General features: G+C 32.0%; 1 protein-coding gene across 5 annotated transcripts in view; it reads right to left on the bottom strand.

Annotated features, from left to right (window-relative positions):
• Positions 1-26,754, bottom strand: part of LOC130893859 (connectin) — a 619,332-nt gene that overhangs the window by 332,699 nt on the left and 259,879 nt on the right. Inside the window, exon 3 of one of the 5 annotated variants that reach the window (XR_009059256.1) lies at positions 12,529-12,599. The exons of the other annotated variants lie outside the window; for them this stretch is intronic. The gene's annotated coding sequence lies outside the window, so the exon portion shown is untranslated. Of the gene's footprint in view, positions 1-12,528; positions 12,600-26,754 lie in introns of those variants that run through there. 5 annotated transcript variants of the gene reach the window in all.

The following is a 26,754-nucleotide window of genomic DNA, read 5'->3' as shown; positions in this document are numbered from 1 at the left end:
ATTACTCGGGGAAAAGACCTTGAACCGAAGCGTCTATCTTTATTATTAACTCTATGGTTTGGATAGTAATCCATGCGACTAACAGTATTCGTGAATGAATACAGATTTGTCGAAAAGTTCATAGATAGAGCTGCAATTTCTCAGAACATTACTTGCTCATTTAATAACGGTTACCAGTGGACGTCTTTGTAATATTCGCAATGAATTTGTATTTGGAAATATGAATACTGAATCACTGAAATATTATGAGTTGACCATTCTTAGACAGATGTGGTTTTTTTAGCACAATACTGTAAAATATATTGATAATGAATATTGAGATGTCATGAGCTATACGACCCATCAACTGTATATGTTCCAGGTACTAGAAGGTATCAATTATCTTCATTATGTTCCCAACATAATCGTCTATCATAAATATTGTCTCGCTCTCACGTAAAAACCTTGGCTTCTATGATTCTCATGATTATATAAATACCGTTGGACATTCCATTTTCCAATAAGGTTGTAACAATTGATAATAACAAGAATTATATACAAAAACAATTTATTTGTTATACATACTTTTGTTTAAGGAAACATTTTTATGCAACATGATATAGTTACGAGTATATTATTCTTTTATTTCCTGAGAAAATTGCTTTCATTATAACCAGTGTGTTCACTTTATATTTGTTATGACCAAATCTGAACAATTCCAGAGGAAATTGAAAATCCAAGACAAAATATATGCAAGAAACAAAAAAATGTCCTCCAAGATCCTAGGTTTTCCGAGTCAATTCACAAGAGAACACCTTCGATACCGTATCTCCGCGCTTCATGAGCACTGCCAAGTTATATATCGACAATACCCCAACACGATACATCGGGAAAAGCCGTTAAGAAAACGAAGGATCGCTCGGATTAGATCTTTTCTTGTCGAAGATTGAGGAAAGGAAAGGGGTAGCGAAAACAAGACTAAGTTAATTACGTTATTTTTGACAGTATAATGACGAATTTCACCCTTTCACCAATTCATCAACGACTTTGAATCATATAGCACAACGTAGTTCTCCATTACAGTTGAATAACTGAGAAATAATGCGAAAGGTTTTTATTGAGACAATGACAATTTTACCAAAGTAATTTATTAAATGGACCTCCATGACCCCCCTGGATTCACACTTGTAGTGGAGAATTTTTATATGGTTTAAATACACAGAAAACAAACTATCTAATTATCGTTAGGAGAAAAATCTAGAGAAATCGACAGATTTGAACATAGGTTACTATGTATAACTATGTGTAACTATAAGTAAATTGATTGTTATTATATTAACATATCTTATGAGAACATTTGAAATTGAGTTACAGTTATACGATTTGAACTTTGTAGACAATAGGAGTAATGAGTATGAGTATGAGATAATATAAAGTCAAATCCATCCAAAACTATTCATGTTCTAGGATGGATGCATTTAGTATTTACCTTTTCACATCACTAAGTAGACAATTCCAATAAACTTTCGATCTTTTTCTGTCCTATTTAACTCAAACTGCTCTCGCTGCAATAACAATGGTATAAGAATTGAATAAGTTTTGATTGAGAAATCTTCCTGTCCAAGTAGTATTACTTGGTTGATGAAGAGACAATAAGAACGAAGAATAGGCAAATCAAATTATTTTTGATTAAATGCCTTGCACAATTCGACTGCTCTTATAATTACACTCCAAGAGTTGCGACATTTATTAAGCTTCGTTAGAAAATCTGAGTTCGATTCATATTGTTATGTATATTAGTTAGTATTTGAAGTATAAAGCAATATCAAATTTTGTCTAAGATAGCTCTGTTAATAGAATAACTGAATAAAATCATTTCATATGTTACTTACAAGGAAAACTATTTATTTCTATGATCAATAAAAATATAATTTGAAGAATTATTCTAATCGACACGATCATGTTTATCAATTTTTCATCTTGTAACCTCAGCGCAGGGGATAAATATATGAAGCAAATTCAAGAAAAGAGGCAGACGGAACGGCTACCAAAGACTGGAAGATATCAGTGATACGGATGCTGTCTCATAAGTAATTTAAGTGAAGTTTCTACGTCTCAATTTAAACATGTCGTAACTTGTTAAGACTAGTACATAATTCTATAGAAATTTGATAGAAAATTTTTCCAATTACTAAGTGTGGTCTATTAGTATAGGAAATGTAAACGAACTAGTGTTAAGAAAAACTTTATGCACTAGTGGGTGAAAAATACCATAATTATTCAACATTATAACTCCAATACCGAACACACACACACGTGCGCGTAGTCCCGTCCATCTAAATATCCCGGATAAATCCGCGGATGGATGCGAAGAAGAACATTCCACTACCCCCTGTTATTTCGACAGGTCCTCATCCTCGTTCGCGTCGCAGTTTCACGCGTACACCCTTTCCTCCCACCTAAGCTCTATGGGGACTCGGGTAGTCAGGTGAGACACTAATAAAACTTTCTTCAGGTTGCTGTGCTTATACGCAAATTTAATTGTGGGGAATAAGTTTTTCGAAAGAGCCGTTCGTCTCAGTTCAGCTCTCTCTTTCATTTTTATGTACTTCAAGGTATTTCACGTGAAGATAGAGAAACCAAAACAAAGAATTACAGATATGGAGCCTAGAAATTCCCGAAATAAAAGAGAAACCCTATGTCAGAGACACGTCGACCGATAGAATGAACAAAACTTGGAACATTCAAATTCTGAACGTTACAAGTCACAGCTTCTAGAAACAATCCAACGGTTGTAGGCCAGCACGGCAAAACTTATAAAATATGGAGAAATCATAAGCAAAAAAGGAGGAAGAACCGTTCTACTACTATAGAATACAGTGAACATTAAGAAAAAGAGGAAGAAAGCGGAGAGGAAATTCTCTGAAGAAGGAGACACAACAGACATAATTATAGAAGAAAAACTATTAAAAATCAGGAAAAAGGAAGAGAAAAAAGAAAAAAAATAGGCAAAACCGGAGGGAGTCCCCACTCTTGAAGAAAGCAATATAGGCAAAACCGCAGGGAAAGTCACCTCCAGTAATATTGAAGTCCTCACTCTGGAAGACAGCAATAAGGAAGCAGGAAAATTACGTGGAATAATCTCCTATAAATTGTGGTGTGAAGAAATTTTAAATATATCCAGCATTCACTGCAAATCTTAGATGAATTATTTATTCAAATCCATGTTGAGATTCTTGTGTTGAGAAAAATTGAATCACAAGGAGTTGTAGATGCAGTGCAACAATATTTGCAGCCAAGCCCAAAGAATGGTTTTACCAAGGTCACAAAGAGCTTGCTGAGTGTTGAGCTGAAAGCATAGAATATGAATACTTAATACCAACGCTTCCTTTTTTTATTATATGATGAACAAAGTGAACATTGATATTATTTATGAGACACAAATTTGTATTAAATGAGATGTGTTGACATTCCATTAATTAGGGGAAAAGCACACTTTCAGATGTAATGTATGAAATATTTCCCACTATAATAAAAATATGCGTGAAAATTACAATTAAAAATTGTAAAGATTGAACTTAATTAAAAAGAAGTTATTCAACTCGTGGAGAAGATTTTACATATTGGATTATGCACGTATAAATGACATTTTCTAGACAAAAATTCAAGAAAATGTATCAGAGAATTTTTGAGTCTTTTGAGATTTCAGTTTAAGAGACTCATTGCACACCATACTCAATATAGTACTGGAAAACAGTCTATACATATGATGTAGTACCCATGCTAAGAGGAGAGGACAATAATTAATATACATGAAATTGGGAGAAATTAAAGAAAGAAGCTAGGAGACAGTATATAGTATAATAAAAAGAATTAACATTGAAAGAACCGATACCCCAATAAATAATGAAAAAATTTATGGAGAAAGAAAAGTAGACCTTGCAATGGGAAAACACAACAAAAAGCAGTGAGGGATTTGAAAAATAACCAACCAGTGGCGTGAAGTATTATCGAAGAAAAAAAAAGCGAGGAGGCCCTAGAAGAAAATGTAGTGGTGTGGAATTTTTACGAAAAATGAATAAAGGAACTAAAAGGTCTCACTGCAACCAGAGATTAGTAGAAAAGGGGGATATAGGCACAAGAGCCTGTAAAATCACTAGTTAAATTAACATCCAATTTTTCCTAGTAGATAGATATATTTGTCGTGATTTACCATGACCCATAAAACCCATTCAATATGGCAGCCATTTTCACAGATTATCACTGAGTACGGGGCTATCATGATCTAACATCAATTTGAATTAAAAAAATGAGTAAAAAATCCCAAGGTCCTATTTCCGATAATCAAACGGGTGCGTCTCGGCACGCTCTCCGTCAGTGGTAAAGGGATCAGTTCACCAGTCTAGCGGGTAGCCTAACTACATGACTTATCTTGTAAATACTCCTTTGTTGGTTCCAAGACATTAAAATAACAATAAAAAAAATCAGAAACGACAGTTTTGCAAAATGTAAATTTGTATATTAATTACGTTAACGATTACTTAAACATTCCGTCAAATCTTGTATCGAGCCGAGCGGGGTAGTTGGTGAGGTAATTGAAGTGCTCGAGTTCCAACCCTGAGATCAAAGGTTCGAGTCCTCCGTTAAACGAGATTTTTTTTGAAAACAAGTCACTCGCTCTTATTCCAAAGGAGAGCTACAAAGACATGAAGAAACAACTTCGTAAACCCACATACAGGTGAAGCTAATAAAGTGCTAAAAAAGTGTTCAATGAGTTTAGATATCGATATTCCGAGGTAGACCAATTTCGTGAAAATTCCACTGGTAATAAATAATAGACATACCAGAATGTATAGCAAATTTTATTGAAAATATTCTCAAAGGTTTATGAATGAAAAGCGATATTGAAAGTAACGTAATTTTGGATTATTCTGAGAGGAGGTTTGAAATAATATTGAAATGTTCAAACGATATTCACAACTTTCAGACACCAGAATATATATAAATGTTGAATGAATATTTTACTCCATTCGAAACTACCGCAATTCAATTTATTCTATACATTTAAAAGCTGCTATTGATATTTTATACAAATAGGAAGCATACAAATAGAATACTCATAGAGGGTTTTTCACCATGTTATTTGTTACTTTGCAAAATATTATCTAAACCAATATTGTGTTTTAGTACAAACTGAAATGTTTATTAATTGAAAAACATATTGATGAACAATGCACATATATACTTCAAATAATTATCAAAAATTGTTATATTAATAAATATTGGAAAAGAATGATAGATTGTAATATCAATTATTTTGTTTGGAAACAAAATTTATCACATTATCAATACATGAAAATATATCATCAATTGTATTAGGTAGTTGAATTGACATTCTCCAAACTAATATGGAAAGTATATACTACTACAACTACAAAAACTAAATTGGAACGAACACATCGGAGATCTTGACGTCAGATGTGAGAATGTATTGAACCTTTCAAAAGTTATCACAAACAGAGAGTGGAGATCTGACCAAGAGAATTAACTCATTTTATAGATATGTCATGAAATCAAAGATCCATTATCGAAGTATCGCCCACGCCTTCGTTGAAAAGCCGATACTAAAATGTTTAAATCCCACAACCAGTGAAGTTGTGGGATGAAGCATAATTTCTGCAGCTTACAGAACATATACTATCCAAAACAAGTAGAACTAGGAGAGTCGTCACTAGATCGAAGAACAACCTATCGTTGTATTATGGGAGTTCTATAATTATCAAACATCCAAAGTTCCAACACCAATTGCGCATTGCGGCCGTCGAAGACTTTGCTTCTTACTTGAACCAATCTAGAAATCATAGTAAATCATAGTAAATCATAGCGCGCACATGTTATATTGACAAATCGTATGTAATACCATTAATACTATGATAGCAGCGATTCAACTACAGTCAGAGCTCTATTTTTGTGGCATATCAAAATATACAGAGTGTACATCGCAACGATTCATTTTCCTTCCTGAGAAAAATGTTCAGTTTGATGGCTTTTTTTTTGGACAAGTAAGTGCGACCGAATGTGTTTTAAAAACTTACCAATAATTTTACGAATTCCGTTTATAAGTTCCATTATTAGTTTACTACTGAAATAGTTACTTATCAGGTTACTAATACTATTTTCTAAAGATTTGGTGGTTGTTTGAATATTTTGAGCAATGATAATCGAGAGTTGCAACTGTATATGGCTTATGTGTCTTTGATGTCTACTGTGGAGGTATTGAAGTACAAACAAATTTATTCTATTGATACAATAGACATAGAAGCATTCATTCTTTATACTTGTCAATTTTTGACTAAAGAAGTATCAACACCAATGCAAATTCAAAACAGAATGAAAGCTGTTTATTATGACTTCTGCTCATCATTTTCAACAATTGAAAATTGGTTTGAATTGTATCTATGGGAACGAGAAGCATTAGAAGATGATGGGAGGGTCATTTGAATGTGACTACCCCAGAAAATATTTAATTAGTGAAAATAATTGTTGTAACTAACTGGCGTCTTAAAAGAAAATTGCAGCACAACCCGGTGTATCCAAAACAAGTGTTCTAAGGGTCCTACATGAGCATTAGCATCCTACGAATATAATAAAAATCAGTACAAGGTGGGTGCCTCGAATTTTCAGCGCAGTGCCAAAGCAGAGTCAAATAGAATTTTTAAATTAATTTTTAGAGCTTTGCAGCGGCGACCCAGAAAGTGATCAATTGTAACGGGTGATGAAACTATAGCTTGTTATGATCCGACATACAAAACGATTGGTATCGAAATTGGACCAAAATAGCAAAGGTCACGAATAGCACCATAAAACTGATAGCTACAATGTGTTCACACAGATAATAGACCCACCATACAGCCCTGATCTGGCCCCGTCCGACTATTTTTTGTTCGCAAAGGTGGAGGCCAAGTAGCTAGAAGTAAAAAATTTAGCAGTGTCGATGAAATTAAACTAAGGTCTCATTATATTTTTATGGTCGCATAGAAGCTTCAGTCAGACGTTTCGAAAAATTTGTGAAAATAAAAGATGAATGTATTGAAAAATAATCACAGTTCTTTTTATTTGTGACATTCTCTTCATATGTTGGGCTAAAGACTCTTGGAGTGCACTATTTACCTATTTTAACAATTTTTATTTTTTTTCTTTATAATTAGAATTGAATATAGTAATGCTGGTACCAACAAATATATCTTCAATCACAGTATAATTTACGTTTAACATGGTCATATAGCCTCTTTTATATGTTTTTCTTTGATTTTTTGAATTATTCATCAGATACATGACATTGTTTGTTAGCTATGAAAAAAGATGCTTGACCAAAAAAAATTCTCAATTCCAATAATATTTCTTGTATTTATTTTGAGTTTGACTTACTGAACCATCAGTACCTTCATTTCTTTCTATTCTTTTTCTTCGCATTCTTGTCCTGATAATCTCATCAAAATCTTTTCTTGTAATTAATTGTTCAAAAAGTTCTATTAGCACTTAGTTTAAATTCATATTAAAACTGTAAAATGAGCAATTATGTGAAGGTAACTTTGAATAGTTGAATACTTTAGTTTTAAGATAAGACAACTCTGATATGAATAAGTCAAATCTGACATTGCAGCAGTTTTAATCATTCAATGGTAAACATATTCAGAACGTGTTTGAGCTAATTGTCGCAGCATTTTTCCAGGTACCTCCCAAATATGTGATTTGAACGCATCAACCGCTTCTTTGGTTCTATAAAAACGTTCACCTTGCAATTTTTTTTGCGCAATAAGTAGTCATTGGATGCCAAACAAGGACTGTACGGTGGATGACCCATCAATTAGATGTGTTCACTATTCAAAAAAGTTTTTGTTTAAATTGATGTGTAACAGCTGGTATTGTCGTGGTAGAGAATGATTCTTCATCTGCGATTGGTTTCTCTGATTTTTTCGAACACTTCTCGTAATCAAATGCTGGTGTACCATTCAGAATTGATCCATGATCATTGCTTGTCAGGATCTCACAGACAATTTATGAAGCACCCCGATAGAATTTTTTATCATTTCTGGTACAACAGCCGATTTTGGACAACGCTCACGAAATTCATTTGTAGCGAAGTGCAACCATGGTTCACAGAAAATCAATGTTTCACGGTGGCTCGAGATGATGCTTCATCACCGAAAGTCGAATAGAGTTGATTGGCACAATGCTGTTGGTTTAATCTAATGATTGTTTCAAGTATATGTAACTCAATTAGCACTCGTACCAAAAAACATTCTTAGCACGTTCACTATTAAAAACATAAAACTTTTTGATGGCACTGTCAAATTCGACATATTCACATCAGTGTTGCCATATATCCAAACTCTCGTATCACCATTTCAAATTTTGTAATATGTGTGTCTAATCTTCTCGACCCTAACTTAGAACTAAAATCGTCGGGTCTAGGCATTTTTTCACGTCACATGAATACTGCCAAATATCGGGGTGCGGAATTCTACATATATTTTTTCAAAGTAAGTCATATATTAGTCGTTTATTTTCATAAAAAAAACTTATCTATTAGGTAATTATTACACTCTTATTAATTGAAGCTCATATGAATCCACTCCAGTGATTTTATCAGTTGTAATTTGTGCAGCTGGCAACATAGTTAAATATCCACCAATAAGAATTGCATTGCGGCATCTTCCATGTACAAGAATTGCCATGGGAATTGAAGTACACGATGATAAAATCGGTTTAACGGAGCGACGGTGACTAGATTGGGATCGAAATTTTGAATTGCCGATTTCAAGCTCCAAACGACACGATACGTAAATTCTAGAAGCAGCGAAATAGAAAAAAAGATTTCAAGCTTATACGGATGAAATATATTGAAAAAACTAACTGTATTTTTTATGGCCAATTTGATTTTGAATAAAATCAATGTAACTGAAGTTATAACCCCATTTTATATATGTATGTTTATTATTACAGTAAATAAAATCCATTACATTGTTATCTGATAAAAAGAATCAAAATAGATTTCGATAGTTGACTTATCAAAATATCTTTTGATTTCTATTGTTTGTTGACAATAGCCACCGAAAGACAAGGTATCTGGAAATATTAGACTTATCCACGTGATGTTACTTTTTGAAAAGTATTTGTATTTTTTCAATCAACTTCTAACTACAAATAGCTCCATAAAATTTCAATTATCTTTATTATTGTTATCAGTTCTGAAATTGCTCAATAAACGAGCTATTTTCAATAGTGTGAGAAGGAGTTTTAACTATAAACTAACATAAATGGTGATTGGCCAGTTTGAGCATCAAAATTTGAGACAAAGCTTCACGCGCCCATTATTCTCTATCAGTAATTGGATCTTTTTGTGAACGGTTATCAGTTCTCATCTTTCCAACAGTTATTTCATGTACTCCGACATCCCCTGAATACGTAGTAGAAATCTCTCTAATGAAAATATAGTATTAGAAATGTTTAATCATTTTCTAAATTGTCTGAAAAGTGTTTGACCATATAATAATTCATGTCTTTCCGAAATCTTCTCATTTTAAGTTAATGAACTTATTTTAGCATTGAATTGATTTTTTTCCTGTTACAATATAAATTTCTATTTTTCTCCATATTCTATCACTTTCTCGTTCATTTTGAATATCTAGCTTCTAAGCTAAGTGTCTAGAGGTTAGAAAAATAAAAAAAATGTGCACCCCAATTTGAAAATTGGGTTGCAAGAGTAGATTCACTTAAAACAGCTTTAGGTCATAAGTATGTAGCCACCTGGTAGCAAAATAGACACTGCCAACTCACTTTTGAAACAATCAAACCCAACGCCGCTAGCTCCAAGTACTTCGTCTACCAGTGAACATATTAAAATGAACACCGAGGAGAAAGAATCTGACTTAACACAAAAATAATAAGCTAAGATTAAAACTTTCAAAAATATTCTGACATGAAAGCTATAATTGCTTGTAAGTTCCGGTAGTTAAAAAATATGATAAAAAAAAATGTGAAGAAAGATGATTTCCGATATGTGGATCCGAGAACTGCATCTATAATGCGGCGATCACGATATTCGGGTGCACCAAATTCCTTGTCTATAATAACTACCAAACGTTCAGTGAGTGTTTCGGATATCTTACAAATACTAGCATCAAACTAACGCTAACATCAGATGGGCAGAGGCGTAAGTTGAATTATCCTTTTCTATTGTGTGGGTTTAGCTGAAGTTGGGGCAGGGTTTTCCACTTCCAGGATTTTCTTTTTAACGGAGGAACTTTCAAAGCTTCAAAAAAATAGGGAAAGTCATAGCAAATATTATTTCGTTAGCACTTGATCTAAATGTGAAATTTTTAGTTAAAATGACACGTTTAGAGTAGCACGCATTCTCTGGAAAAGTGAACGATATCAAACTCAGCCTTTTTCTTTCTAATATTCAGACCCAACGAGACAAAATAGATTTAGTAGATCTTTTACAGGAGGAATTCAATTTTCCAGAAATCATTGCTATCACTGAACATTGGTTGAATAATAATTCTCTCTTCTTGGTCCTTAGTAATGTTAACTCCAGCCTAAGCTACCATCACTCCACTGCAACAACTTTTTGTAATTTTTCTTAGGTTTTCGAATTGTAGTACTACGGTTTCAGGAGAACACCTATAACATTGTTTCATGTCATACCTCAACAACAGAAGTCAGCTTATAAGAGTTGATACAACGATGTCTTCTTACAAGCCAATAGAATTTAGCGACCCTCCAACACTTAAATCGTGATCTGACCCTCAACGTTTCTAGAACTTCGAATTTATCATATGAAAATACGTTGCAGTTTTTTGTACTAAATGCACAATCATTTGCCAATTGAAATCAAATCTTCAACATCTTTTCCCGCATTTTGCAGGACTTTAAAGGCATATTTACTGAAAAGTGCTTTCAAGGCAGTAAACGACTTGTATTTTAATACTAATAGTCAATTCTGAACATTCTACACACCGGTTCAATTTCAATATCGATTTTTAATTTCTAAATATTTTAGGATTGCCGTATATTTAATTCTATCACCTGCTTTATTTGTTTAACAATGTATATATGTATTGTATACTACAAATAAAAGTTTTGGCTAGGTAAATTGAGATTTGATACATTCGATCATTAAATCTAGATTTTACGATTCAGTTTGCAATCTTTCAGGTAGTTCATAAGTTTCTTTTGGACTTGAAATAGCTTTTCCAGTGAATATGCTAGTTGATTCATTTTTCGTTCGTTGTCATATTTTAAACAGTCCATCAGGAGGTGTTTCACTGTTAAATCACTATTGCACAATTCGCACGTTAGTTTGTGTTTTCCCGTTAATAGGTAGTCATGTGTGATATGAGTATGTCCGATTTTTAGGCGGGAGAGGGTCACTTGTTCTCTTCTACTTATGGAGGAGTTATAGTAGTGATATTTTTTTAGGGTTTCGTAAGGTTCGTGTTGGTTCTGATTTTTCTTGTGATTTTTCTTGGATTTTCAAAATGCTTTAAAATCAGTATGTAGTATATATAGTTGTTGTATGCATTTTTTGCTAATCCATCTACTTTTCCGTTTCCATCTATTCCGGTGTGAGATGGAACCTACATGAAATTAACATTTATATTTTTGTTTCGGCAAGTTAGTAGCTTCTTCTTATTATGAATGGCAAGAGGATGTTTGGGATATTGCTGACAGATTTTCGTTAGAATTGAGAAGTCAAAAAAGCACAGAGCCAAATACAGGGGATGCCTAAAAAACCATAAAAAGGCGGTCTTTGGTCTAAATAATTTGATAATTTTCTTCTTTATTCATGCGATTTCTATTTGTAGGGTGAATTAATAAATACTCTCTCTTGCGTTCTTAATTTATTTAAATACTTCAAACTATACTAACTTATAATATAATCCACTTATCACTATGAATTGAATAATTTATCCAAATTCTGCGATTGCTTTCTAATTCGGTGTGTTTTCTATGACTATTTATAGACCTTCCCAGAAATTATTCCAAAGAAACAATGTGAATAAACCGCCTGCTACAATAAAAACATCAAATGCCACCGAATTTCAGAATTCCAGTAAATCTAGGCAGGGTCGGCTCCAGAGCGGAAACGCGTTCGTAATATTAATAAAGATTATACCTTCGAAATACCATTGCTAACACTTAATTTTTTGTTCAGCATTGAATGCAAGTGAATGTTCGATCACCATAAAGTAATTATGGATGCCACTTTGTAGACACCTTCTTCAATTTGAATTTTAATGCAAACTATTGTGAACCTGTTTCGTCGGAATTTTTCATTGCGTCAACTATTTTACATACTTTCATTATATCGTTTACTACAAGTGCAAAAATTTCAACACTTATTATTAGAGAAGTAGTTTCCCGAACATTCCGTCTGTCCCATGTGACGGCCTGTTTTTTAAGGATTTTTTAGGATTTTTTTTTCTACGACCAATAAATAGATAGAGCTTTAAGTTTATTATCATTTATTGATATATATTTCGACAGTATAAATATAAATTTTAAGCTAAAAATATTGTGTAGTACTCCTCCACGATTCCGGCTGATTGGCTCATCTGAAACAAAAATAAAAAACGACGTTCTAATCTGTAAACCTAAATGCACGGAATGGACTATTATCAAATGAATTTACAAAAAATTTGACTTTTGGTAGACATTATATATAAATGTTTGGAATTTTGCGTATTTTTTTTTGTTTTTTGCTATGAAACAATCAAAATTTTGAAAATTTCTGATTGATTATAATTCATTTTATGCGTTCATATGTATTGAGGGTGCCCTATAAATTTCAAGTCATTCAGTCAAGCCGTTTTGTTTGAAAAACACAGTTTTAAGTTCATTTAAAATTATGAAAATGTCATCTCACCCTCAATCGGGGATACCTGCCTGATCCATAGAGTACTCTAGAAATTCCAGTTTTATCCTGTAGAAACTTTCTTCCACCATCTGTTTCTTTAAAACGACTTCGAATTTCCAAAAATCACTATACTACCGTATTCTAGTCATGTTAAGAAAGCAATTTATAAAAAAAATCGATTTTTTGAGCCCATCACATGGGATGACCCCCTTTATGGTAACTCTAAATTCAGAGATATGTTTACATTTTTCTTTCGTCACTCAAAACTCTCTCTTCTATATATTTATTTGGAAATGGAAACCATTTTTATCTGAATAAAAAATAAAATTGATCCATCTGACAGGTTTATGTAAAATTTTCACATGCATACTCTTCGGATTAACAAAAGATCCTTAGCAAATGTACATGTTTACAAATTTCATTGACGTATAATGACTTTATTGTAGTCAGTTGAATCGTTCTGGATTATAATCAGATAATCGCTAACCTATAAAACAAGATAATCCACTAGTTATTAACTATACTACAAAGCGGGTACATAAATGATGCATCTCATCATTCATGCAATCCAACACAGACCATCAACATCCGTCTTGATGACAGTAATCATATTTCGTGTAATGGAGATCATATGTATCTATATGACAAACGGATCGATATGAGCATGCTATGTACGTAGTAATATTTATCAAATAAATATCTGAATTTGGAAGCACATCCATTTTTTTGTCAGATAACTCTAGTAATGTAATCAGCCGATCAATGTCATATTTCATCTTTAAATAATCAATAATTGCTGTCCAAGAAGATAAATCTCTTTTCCATATATCTAGGAAAATTAGCGAACATAATAGTTCAAAAAGGGTGTGTCGAAATCTTATTTTCAATTAGAATATATTAATTCTTCTCCTTCTCCATTTTCCAATTTGATTCCCTTTCCTCTCCGAGCACTTTCAAAATAGATTATTTTGGAGTAGTGTCATAAGAAGTTTGGAAAACAGGAATGATCTGTTGGTTTCTAGTTTTGTGAGGAAATATACTATAGCAGGGGTTCTCAACCTTTTTTGCTCCACGCCACCCTTGGAATCCTGAATTTTTGTCACGAAAACAAAGTCTTTGAGTCTTTATGAAAAGTCGAAACGTCAATTTTATCTTTCTCTCAAAAATTATTAAAAAAAATTATTTTGAAACAGAATTTCTTATTTCTTAGACCTTTTGATATCTTTTCGTATCGTGTTCCACTATCGTTAAATCTAAGGAATTTTTGAAAAAAGCTCAACCAATGGTAAATCTAACATTTTAAGGTTACATTTTCTAGCTTCTAAAACTCTTATCAAGTAAAGCATAACCAATCTATGTCTCTATTCATTCAATACTAATTGTACAAACATCACTTTCTCTAAATTGATTGGTTCTCAATTTTGAAATATATTGATTCTTGGAACAAGCGACTACATACTGTATAACATAGTGTACTAAGCAGTCCTACGTATTCCCAGAAACTGAGGAATATCTTGTCTCACCTTCAACTTTCCATTATTCTTTTAGTTGTTTAGGTGAGTGGAATTCGTTGACACATTTTTCGACCTTGTCTTCTTCTCTTGTACTTTGTTCTTTGTAATTATATTCAGGTCTCATGATCAATGGTCCTCTGTTTCTTCAATTCAGTTCAATATTGTCAATATCTCTATTTCTCGAACTATTACGAACGACTCCACATACTTTTCATGCATACAGTCATTAGGTGATAGCGTTTACTTCATACTATTTCTTTGATGTTAGCTGTAAGATATTATTTTTCCTTCATTTCTATTTATGCTTTTTCTTTTCTTCTAACAATAATAGAATGGTAGCATTATCTTCATTTTAAGCTTTCTCATCTTTCCTTTATTAAATTTTCAGGTGAGTCAATACGAATTCGATTTCATTACATTAATTTTTATTTTAGCCTTTCTGTAGCTTCTTTACGTCTATCTGAACTCGATTTTCGCTATATTTTCCAATAAGTATATTATGAATCAACAGCTACTACTGAAAACGTTTCGAGTTCCTTTCCTGCATCGCTCTGGTATGGGGATACAATTTTTATGGTTTTTAACTATCCCAGTAGATTGTCAGTACTTCCTAGTATATTTTCTTCTTTCTCATTTCTCAGCAGATGAATTGATTGATTACTACCACTCGAATTGAATTGAGATGAGATAAACAACAAAATTAGGAAACTGTTATGGAGACTTGAACTACAACTTGTGGGAAAGTATATTTCATGTTGTTCGTGAACAATGTAGTTTGTTTTCATACAAACAATATACACGCAATTGTTTTTATTAACGAAAATTATAATGTCGTATAGAAGACAGTATTTATTTCAATATAAAAATGATACGATCATGATTCATTCTGTTTTTGTGTCATGTTTCACACTATCATATGCAAAACATATAACTTCCTGGCAACAAACCAGCTATAGAAATTTGCATAAACGGGACTATTGGAATGAAAATATCAGTGAGACCTAAACGATTTTTTATACCATCAATCATTTCGAACAATTCGTAATTTAGACGCGTATAACAATGTTTTCGCTCTGGTTTACTCTAGATTTTGGCTAATTGAGTATGCAGCTGTTACTCATCTACACAACCTGCATAATTTCCACTGATTATGACGAATGATCTGTTACAGCGTTTAATTTTTGAATGCAAACTCAATTTTCCAAATAAATTGATCGGTTATTTTCAACGTAATTGAGATAATTTTTCAGCAATCAGTTTGATTTGGAATATTTCGTGAAATTTTTCATTGTTAATTCATCAAAAAGAGAGTTAACTTTTATTTCTTTAGCTGCAATAATAGATATTCATATTGAAAATATGAAATAATGCCCAACAGGTCGTGTTTCACTGGAGGATTTTAGGTCCAACTTGTTCATTTACCATAATTTGGAAGCTCAGTCTACTACTAATCAACCCTCTCATCTCTTTTTATTTCCTACATTATTTATAGCATTTCAAACTCAGAAAAAGTTTTTTCCTTTCACTGTGTCGTTCCTCAGCAATTGACGTCGTTCTTCTGCCAAAATAGGGCAGCGCCTGACCAGACGCTTGATCGTTTCCCTTTCTTAGTTACACTCTTTGAAATAGTTCAATGATCACTCCTTAACCATAATAAAACGAAACAATAATTTAATGATAAAGCCATAGATAAAACACAAATATTCCTTTCTTCAGATAACAAATTTTCAAACAGTACTTTTCCGTTGACAAATCTGATGCTGTAAGTTCCAAATGAACCTAGCAATATTTGTTTTTCTCACGCTTTTACATCTTTTCTCTTACGTTCTTAATTTATTCAAATACTATACACTATACACACTGAACTAGCTTATAATAATTCACTTATCAGTATCATTTCACTAACTTGAATAATTTTTTCGAATTCTTCTATTACTTTCTTATTCTTTCTGTTCCCTACGACTATTTATTATAAGCTAAACTAAATTGCGCTACAGAAACCTATTTATAGTATACAAATAAAGTTTTTCAATCTTCTAGAACATGAAGGAAGAAATCAAACAAATAGATAAGTCTTCCTATAAATTTCCCGAAAGAAACAATGTAAATAAACCGCTTGCTATAGTTTATAAAAAGTAATTCAAAGACGCCGCGCGAGCTTTCACCCAATTTATTTTGTTCTTCCTTATTATCCTACAAAGTTACTCGATCTTTGAGACATTCGTCATCTTATTCTACATGAAAATCACAGTCAATTGAATGAAAAATGATCAATTTGGAAAAAGTTCCATATGGGAACTAAGCTGTGCTACAGAAACTTATTTATATACTACAAAGAGAATTCTCGAAATTCTAGAAAATGAAGAAACAAAACAATGTAAATAAATCGCTTGCTATAGAAAAGGTTTTAAAAAACAAACAGCAAACGGATTCCGCGAGTTGAATTTCAAAAGTGAACATTTACTTTTTAAAAGGCCTTATTTACTCTATGACTACAACAATAGTTGATAGAATGAAGACTAACTGTATCAATGAATTGGAAAATATTAAATAAATGGAAATATGCTGAATACAGTAAAGTGTAACAAAATGATAGTTATTTATAAAAATATTCTCAAGTTTTATGAGAAAACTACAAATGCTGAATACAATTAAATATAAAGTAAATAGTAAATTTTTGTTAACAGGATGTTTGCTTATAACGTTAGAAAATTATGATCAAGTTTCACAATGAGAAAATAAGTTGTATGAACTGTACTGTCATCACTTTATTATATTGAGTTATGTAATTGTCTCTATATGACTCACGGTTTATAAAAAGTAAGTCAAAGACGCTGTGCTCGCTTTCGACCAATTTATTACGTTCTTCCTAATTATCCTACAAAGTATCTTTGAGTTATTCGTCATGTTATTCTACATGAACATAACAATCAATTGATGAAGAATGATCAAATTCAAAACAAATAGTTCATGTTGGAACTGAGACAAATATACACCGCCGATATATTTTTTTGAAATGTTTGTTTGAGAAACAAATGGCAGTACGAATTTTGGTAATCTACATTCGACAAACACCCATTCAATCCCTTACTTAATTCTTTAACCTTTATAGCTTCGTAGTCTCCAAATGTGATTTTGAGTAAATTGTCAATAAATAAGGTAAAAAAGAAATCGTCTTCCTTTGGAAAATGTCATGAAAACTACTAACAGAAAATTGTCTTAGCGACATTACATTTACAAATAAGTCGTATAACCCTAGAGTATAGGAGTGGTTAGAACAATATACTTATAACCTAGCCCGTCATTATCTTAATTTTCTTAGGTGTACAGAATATTGGGGTTTCCAAATAATACACGCCATCTGCGTGACCTATCAATATATTTTTTCAAATAGCACATCCTGCAAGTATTTCCGATTTTTAATAATATTTTTAATTATATCTACAACCTTCGAATTTCAATAAATCTAATTTTTTTATCCAATTATTCCGATTCCATTATATTCAGTATTAACCTGGAATGCGTGTAGTGAACTTCTCCAACTTCATATTTGTGCTGGGGTTAGAATCACCTATCAAGTGAAAAAAATCATAATTCAAAATTAACTGATTTTCTTCCTATTCATAGTGTACTTTGTTTTAGAATAAAATAATTCTACACAGTTAGTGGTATATTATCTAGTCAATATGAGAGATTTTCTCATTAATGACGTTTGAAGAGCCTATAAAAACGAACGCCTTTTCTAATCCATATCACCTGAATCAATATGGTGACATACCCTTGCCTTCATGGCACTTATATTCATTATATTAAAAAACTAAATAAGTGACCATCGTTTACTACTTCAAGAAACGCCCGAACTTTCACAAAGCTCATCCACCAAATACACAGCTCTAAAATCATAAAAATCTATAAGTTGTTTTTTGTGGCGTTTTTGCGATTTTATAGTATAGTATTAAAGATATCAAAAAAATTTTTCCTTTCCTTGGTATGTACGACTAGAAAGTAAGTTTCTCTTGAAACACAAATATTGTTGAATACACTTTACGATCTTTGATTTCAAAAAGGCCCGAGGAATTTTTTTTTTTATTTTTTCTGACTGTCCTAACTACAGTCAATTTGTGACTAATCAGAAGATGATCTAATAAAAAACTGGAAATAGATATATCCAAAATTGTGTTATTAATGTGATATAGTTTTGTGAATGATATTACCTGTTCTAACTTATTGAAACAACACGTCAATAAGACAAAATCAATAAATGTAACATTCACGTTACGTAAGGGTACATTTCCACAAGTTAAGTTGAAAATACAGAAATACAACAAGCATATAGTGCCAAATACTTAATAATCCGCCTAGACAAAAAACTTAACTGGAAGCATCACATCACAAAAAAGATAACTTGATATAAACTTGAGAACTACATTGGTTGATATGGAGTCCCGCTTGGAAACAAAGTCCTTATCTACAAATCTGTCATCAATCCTAGATGGACATACGGAATAGAGCAATGGGGTTGCGCTTTCAAATCTATTTATTTATGTATGTATGGATTTGGGGTCTCGTATACATTGCGATCCGAAGGATCTATTGTGTCCCCTTTTCTTGCTACGATACTGGAAAACCCAGTGTTTACAGATGATCCATCAATCCCATTCTTTTCGAAAAGTCCAGAATGTGGGATTGTTTTAATTGACAGAGAACTTTGTATTCTATTTCATACGCTAAGGAGTTCATTAGTGTTTCACACTTCGGGAGTATGTGGATAGAGGCTTCGTCCCATGTACAACAAAACCTGCACGCCGCATTATTTGCTAGGCTTAGCGTCTTCAGGTGTTTGTTGAGGCGACAGTGCCCCAATAGAATTTTGTATTTGTAGATTGTTCTTACTTTTAGCTCAGAACTCCAATGGCTGCTTGCCTATCGAACAGAATGATGATCTCCTGTTTGGTTCTTGGCCCGTACACCTTTTTGATCTATATATTAATGGCATTTCTGTTCATTTCTTGTATCGTGTTTTGATTCAATTTGATTTCACAGTTTATTATCGAAGTGAAGTTTTTTTCAAAGCTACTCTTTGTACTTTTGAGAGATTTTCTATACTATTTCTAATTCTAGTGCTCCAAACCAATGCCCCATATGTGATGATTGGTCTCACTCGATTACTTGACCGTCTATCTTGATGGGCTTGAGGTTGAGTTTTTCTTTATAGAGAAGGAAATTAGGTAGGTTTTGTTGACGGATTGACGTTTAGCCATACCGATCGACACCACCTTTTTGGTGGTAGATGACTTTGTGGTCTGCATATCTCTGACAGGGTAGGACGGGCTCCGTCAAGACGCATTAAAGAACGTTTACTGCTAAGCTCCACTTAAGTGGGGACGCAACTCCCCCTTGTGGGCATCTCCTGTTTTCAATGATTAAAATGGTGTCTTGCCCTACTTTCGTTTCTGCTGTTCCAGTAGATAGTAGTTGTGCTATCCATCTGGAGGTTCTCCTATCTACGCCTTTCGCATCTAATTCTCTTTTGTCAGAGTCTTGTCAAAGGTGCTTTCTATGTCTAAGAAGGCACATACTACGTTTTCTTTGTTCCTCAGAGAATTCCGAATTACAGTTGTTAATTGTATCAAAGCATTCTTAGTAGATTTGCCTGTTTGGTATGCAAATTGACATGGATTGAGAAGTTTTCACTTCATAATCTCTGTTCTAATAAAATTATCGACAGATTTTCTGATTAAATAGAAACGTGATGAGACTGATTAGTCTGAAAGATTGGGGATGAGTGGTATCCTTCTTTCCTTTTTTTGGTATGAAGGTAAAATTGGCGCGTCTCCATGGCTTTGCTATGTAACCCAGCTCTAGGCTGCTTTCAGTAAGGTGGATTAAATGTGGCAGGAAATCCTTCTGTCCCCTTTGGAGGAGCGCTGTGAATATTCCAAATCTAATATAAATATTAATCAGAGATTCCAATCTAAAATACTCTGTCAACTAATAGATGCTCCATGGTATAGCCCCCACTATACTAGAAGTCTCCACTATACAAGTTATCGAAGAGAGGATCATCAAACAACACAAAACTTTAGAGACCTAAATCCACTACTAGAGGAGTTGTTAACGCCATGAAACGCAAAAAGACTAAAAAAATTTGGCCACTAGACCTAATATGAGGTATAAGAGATTACATCACCGGATGTAAGCCTGACCAAGACACTATAGATTATATAACACTCGCGACTGAGTTAACCCATATAATGTATAAAATATTCTGATTGTAAGAAAAATATAAAAAAAGTCACTTTAGTTTTATCCATTCCCGTAATGGCAATAATCCATTACTGGATTTAATCTGTTTGCTCAAATTATTGAAACTCTTTTCATTACTACCAACCTTACAACTTAGTAAGTTATGCTCTGATCCTGTGATAATATGAAAACTTTCCAAATTATGTTGAGACTTTTAGTCGCTTTTCCAGAATGCCGATAACAAACAATTGAGCACCTCGTGGGCCTAATGAATTTCCATCTAGAGACCCTATTCCTCAAATTTTGTGTAAAATACCGAATATCCAATACTCAGCTCCTAAATTTATTTGTCTTTGGTTGTTTCTCTAGCTATTATATTCAACAATGCTAAACTGCAATACTTCGTAACTGACATTTTTGCGATTCTCAGATTATCTGTGGTTTAAGCAAGTTAGGTCGTTTACTTTTATACGCCGAACACATGTATGCGGGAAAATTGCAAAATATTTAAATAAAAAAAAAACCACTTGGTCAATGGTTTCAAGCGTGTTTGTTTCTCTTGGCCAACAATTTTTGAGGTTTTGGCGGTTTAGTCAAAGGTGAGTGATGTTCAATTTAGCTCAATGATATAGAGCTGGATGTTGCGAAAAGCATATCATTGTTTTATGCAAAAATTGACCAAAACTTTGCTGTCAAAAAAGGCTTAACGATACGTGGTATTTATCTTAGGATTTGTGGTGTAAACTTATTAGAGATGGGGGTCATTTATATGATGATAATTGAGTTAAATATGAACTTTCGAAAAAATTTTGGGTTGAAACATTATTGTCGTAAAGAAGCTACATGAATATGAGAATAAAGAAGAATAAAGCCGAGTGTAACAGCTAATATGTGATGTACTGTAAGGATAACAAGCGAAATGAGTTCTCTTATTCACCTTTTCACGACATTCCGTGAGTTAAATTCAGTATTTATAAGCTCAAGAAAGATTTTTGACTCATGTGAAGTTATTCACGGATTTCTGTTTTTTTTTTACAAAATATAGATTTGGTAGATGAAACATTTTTAAACGTACGTTTTGAACATACTTCACGATTTTAAACCGAAGCCCCAAATTTTCCCAAATTTTATTCAACTATTACAAAGGACACTTGATAAGAAACCTATTAACAAAAAAGTGTGATGTAAGTGTTTTTTATAACGTGAAAAGAATTTTAAAAGTTTATGTGTGATTGCTGACACGCAAAAGTTCGTATTGATATCGAAGTCCCCCCAAAATTTTTCCAAATTTTAATCAAATATTGCAAAGGACACCCAAAAAGGAGCCTTCTAATAAAAAATCGTGATGTAAGTATTTTTTATAATGTCACAAAAAATTCAAAAAGATCGTTTTGATATCGAAACTGCAAATTTTTTTTCAAATTTCATTCAAATATTGCGAAGGACACTTGATAAGAAACCAAAAAATGTGATTCAAGTGTTTTTTATAACGTGAGAAGAACTCATGAAGTTTACGTTTACAGAGTTTATGGATGTTGCTAGAAAAGAATTAGTTAGAACTGAAAAAGAAAAAGACAAAGCTGAAGCTATCGAAGAAAAGATTTACTCGTTCACTATGGACTTCCAGGCTATAAAGAACTTCTCTGTTTTAAACGTCAGTGAAATTTACTATAAGAAAATTGTTCCAACACTCACATTCCTATGATTTTGTGGTCCAATGGTTGCAACTACCAAAACACTGAGGTATTTAGTAGTTGAGAGTCATTTTCCAAAAATTTTTGGAAAAAAACCATAATCAAATGGAATGTGCCAGTGTGCATCACATGATAGAAACTAAGATTGCGGAATGAAAAAATCCTTCCAAAGGAATACACACACAAAACAAGCAAGCAGGAATCCATTTCCATATAGAACCCGATTGTTAATTGAATTTTTTCAAGATTACGCTTCAAAAGAAATGGATTATAAAAGTATGAGGCCTGGAAATGTGAAGTGACAGATCTTCGGATAATGATTTATGACCCTATTTAAATCAAAATAAATTTTGAGGATGAGTTGCAGCCACTGTCAATGAAAATTAATCCTAAGGAACTTGGAAAAACAGTTCACAGGAAGAAAATCTATGACAATATTCATTATGCCTAAAACGAGTTTTTCTAATAGCAGCATTTTGGTTATAAATATCATTTATTATACTCGTAGATCAGTATAGTTTGTTTCGGAAAACTATATGATAATTTTGTTGTAAAATAAAACAAAATTGCAACATAATGATGTTATATGTTTTGTTATTTGTTTTCCCATAAATCCTCCTTTCTCATAAAGCCGTATCAGAATTTATTCATATTGTTTCAAGCTATAATTTTGAGAAGTTCCGTAAACCATTTTTTTTATCATGAATTATGACAGAACCCGTTTCTTCGATTATATTAAATAAGAAAAACGTATAATTATCCATCATTTGACTGAACTATACTGTTTTTTGTTCACATTCTCTACGTTTCCTTCTAAAGAGAATAGAATTTCATAACGCAGACATATGTTATTTGTCAACCTTCTTTGGGCCTATTATTTATAGAAAGGAAATATGACCAGGCACTGACCAGGTAAAATTGAATTTTAAAATTCATCGAATACATGCAGCGCCTTTCATCTGTTTTTCATAAATGATGCTTTTGATGTTTCCTAATAGAACTTTTTATTATAGCAGGCGATTTATTTACAGTATTTCTTTTTAACAATTTCTATGAAAGTCCATTATTTATTTGTTGTGTTTTTTGAAGTTTTAAATGAACAGTTGTAGAGAAAATAGCAAATTAATAAATATAATCACAGAAATTGTTAAGTAAATATTATAATTATTATAAGTGCATCGTGTAGTGTGAAAATAAATTAAAGACGTAAGAGACAGTTCCTCCAGCGAATAGAAAGTGTGAATAAATACGAAAAACGTTACAGTATTTATGTGGCGTTTGTCATCAGTGTTTTTTTTGTTTGATATTTATAGCGTATTTAAAAAAGTCATGAATTATTTGAAGTGCAATACAGCTTAATAATGTAGCGCAACGCCAATGATTCACTCATAGTTATTTTCCTATCACATAAAGGTAAAATGAGACTAATTTTGCAAAAGCAATATGTAATTAATAGTAATGTAACGCAAATTAACTAGATTAGAATCTAGTATACATAACATATTTTCAATTAATATTGAATTAATGAATTAGTTGCCCAAAATTTAGTTATATTTTGGAGCTTATTAGCCTACAATAATGTACTTTTAGTCGTCGTAGTTCTTTTTATAAAGCGGGTTCGAGTTTATAAATTTTTTAAAGAACCTCATTTAACCCTTAACTGTTGATGTGACCTTTTTGTTACATAACTGGTAAGGTGGGACTTTGCAAATCCCGAATATAAGAGACGCTGCTGTTAAAAAAATAAGAAAAATATATCTGGTAGCATTTATTGATTATATTAAGTTAACAAGAATTTTGCTATAACAACGGTTTATATTTGACCTTGAAAAATGTACATTCAAAACACTTCTTTATAAAGAAAGTTATTTAAACAAATTATAAAATAAAACAGAAAATAATAATTGGGGAAATTATACTGGGAAATCTCGTGGAAATTAAAAAAATGCAAAATACGGAAAATATCTCATTTCTAGTGAAGATTATTTCGGAGCTTATTAATAGCAATTCAAACAACGACCTTTAGTGCAATTGCCACGAATACGAGTCCGGCAATCATCATACAAAAACCTGTCTTTCTGTCTTTTTTCCTTGTATATTTACCACATCTTAACTACTTTTCCATGAAGTAACAAGTTTTCTGGCTTTTTCTCTAATGGTATAATTTCTTTCAGAATTTTGATTCATTTATCCCAAAGTTCCTACAAAGTTCCCTTTTTTTAGAGCATCTGGTTTAAGTAGGTTTTGACTTTTTTTTAAAGAAGAAGAGAGTAAGAATTAAATCCAAACAGGAAGATCTGAAATAATGAATAGTATGTAACAACAAAAATGACTCCTAACCTCGAAAATTCAAATAGTTCTACACTGCTTATATAATGATATAAAAATAACAATAAATGAATATAAAGATGAATGCTTAAACTATAGTCAATTAGAGTGGATGTTGACGTGATCGTTGGTGATACTCAAGGTTGGAAATCCATTACTGGAATCCTAGATGACGTTGTGTAAGCTGGATTTTGAGATTTTTGACAAAAATTTAATTTATATTGCAGGAAACAGGACAAAATGAAAACATTGTGGACACAAGAAACCGGAACTGAAAATATGGAAGAAAAATAGGAAAGGAAGTAATCCATAAAAGAATAACAATTTTTTCAATATGTCTTTTGGATTCTCATTTCAATTTTTCAATAGAAAATATCCTGAAGCCAATATTTCACAAAAGTGATAGATCTATTGATCTATTGAGAAATTGAATTGATATCTTGATAATTGATAGATTGGGTACCAACTACAATTTTTAACGGCAGGAAATGCGTTTTCCACATAATAATAATGTTTTTTTATGCCATTCACTACAAGAACTGATATTTTGAAATATTTGCTTGCTAGTTGAAAATATTTTAAAAACCAAACAATAACAAAAATGCACATTTTCCAGCTTCCGACTTAATATGACGTAATTAAAAAGCCAAATTCCTTTTATAAATTGTCTCATCTCAAAACCTTATCGTATTGAAGATATTTTTCATATATTCAATAATCCTATCTTCATTCCACAATAATTTTTCAACGTAAATTATTTCTCTAGATGTACTGCAAAATTATGGGACTCCAAAATTATATGCTATGAATTATAATTCTCTTAGCTTTGAAATGTTTATTCAAATTTAATCATACTATAGGTTCAGATCATTATGATATTCTCTACAAAGAACAAATTATCCTTATCTTGGACATTGTAATGAAATTGAACTAAGCCAACCAAAGAAAATTTCACGGCTCCATTAATACGAATAATTGGCCTCTACTTCCATATTTATATAGTGGAATAATTGGGTAGGATAAATGATAAATTCAAATTGATTTGAAATTGAAACGAACAAATTCACACATCGCAGAATTCTACTTTTGTTCCTAACAATATGTACAAACACGAAAAAATCTGAAAAAATTTATACAGAAAGCATCAGCCAGCCTTAATCTAGATAAAATGAAAAGCTATGTTTACCGTGTTATAGATATGAATATAGATAATAAAAGAGGTGAGTGAAAAATGAAGATTATGGTAATCTAAATGTTATAATAGATGTTATATATCTAGTAGAAATAATAAAGAAGTTCAATTAGTGCCACAGAAAACAAATTAAAAATGGAAACTAAGCATGAATGGATACGAATGAATCGATAGTGGAATCAATATGTCTGAGTAATCAGAGGAAGAAACTAATTCGCTACGGATCAAGAAATGGACATAATGAGTATCAAACTTGGGAATTAATAGGAGAATACATCAAAAATGTTAGACAAAAGGACTCAAAATAGAACCATGTATGAGGAGTAGAAAAGATCAAGCAGAAGATGATATAATTATATAATTATAAACCTGGCTTAAGCCTGAAAGCTGAAAAACTAAATTCACGAGAATGAAACGGGAAAATCAATTGAATCACATAATTAGAGTAATACTGACTTAGTTTTGGCATTTTAATATTCACTATTAAGTGAGCAATGTTTCAAGTAAGGAATTAACCAAATTTTCTAATGTTATCATTATAGTACGTGATTGAAATCTAACAAAATCACAATTATATAATCATGAATGATTTGTTTGGATTCATTATTCTCAAAATCCAATTCTGGAGAGCTTCTAATCAGAATTTATACAAATTGTATATTAGGAAAACCTCAATTTTATAGATACGAAATAGCGTGCTGAAATGTAGAAAATATTTACCCGCAATATAGAAATTATTTGGCCGTACATTATAAGACTTGAAATAAATAATACCAAGAAGAAAAATACGATAAATCTATACACTCATAGTATATAAAACAAACAATGAAAGATATAACGCCTCTTTTCAAAAAGCGCTCTGAATTTTCAACGTATTAC

Source organism: Diorhabda carinulata, chromosome 5 (genome assembly GCF_026250575.1).
Source record: "Diorhabda carinulata isolate Delta chromosome 5, icDioCari1.1, whole genome shotgun sequence".
NCBI lineage: Eukaryota > Metazoa > Arthropoda > Insecta > Coleoptera > Chrysomelidae > Diorhabda > Diorhabda carinulata.
The sequence above is the reverse complement of the archived record's forward strand: the minus strand, read 5'-3'. Positions and strand labels throughout refer to the sequence as shown.